This window comes from Tupaia chinensis, unplaced genomic scaffold (assembly GCF_000334495.1).
Source record: "Tupaia chinensis unplaced genomic scaffold, TupChi_1.0 Scaffold000438_1, whole genome shotgun sequence".
Lineage (NCBI taxonomy): Eukaryota > Metazoa > Chordata > Mammalia > Scandentia > Tupaiidae > Tupaia > Tupaia belangeri.
Genome location: NW_006159943.1, coordinates 758,522 through 759,086, shown reverse-complemented (window position 1 = coordinate 759,086; position 565 = coordinate 758,522).

The following is a 565-nucleotide window of genomic DNA, read 5'->3' as shown; positions in this document are numbered from 1 at the left end:
CTTTCTCTCTGTCGCTCTCTGGTCAAATTAAAATAAATGAATGAATTAATAAAATTAAATAAATAATTCTTAAAAAAAAATAAAAAAAGAATAAGAGAGAAAAAGTGAGAAAGCAAGCTGCCAGGTCTGGGACTCAAACCACAGACAGCCAAGTGGGAGTACAATGCCTTTAATCACCACACCACCTGCCGGCATCAGAAAGATTTTTAAAAAGAAGTACACCCCGGGCTGGCAGGTGGTGTGGTGGATAGGACGCTGGACTCCCAATGGCCTACCATAGTTCAAGTCCCGGACCTAGTGGCTTGCTTTCTCACTTTCTTTCTCTCTCTCTCTCATTCTGTCCCTCTCTGGTCAAATTAAAATAAATTAATTAAATAAATAAAGTGAGGGAACTAGCAGTTGGCGTAATGGCTATGTCGCTGAAATAAGATAATTCTTTTAAAAAAGTCCATACACTAAAAAAAATAATAATAAAATTGGGAACCAGCAGTTAGCGTAATGGCTATGTCGCTGGACTCCCATGTAGTTGACTGCGGTTTGTGTCCTGGACCCGGTGGCTTAAAAC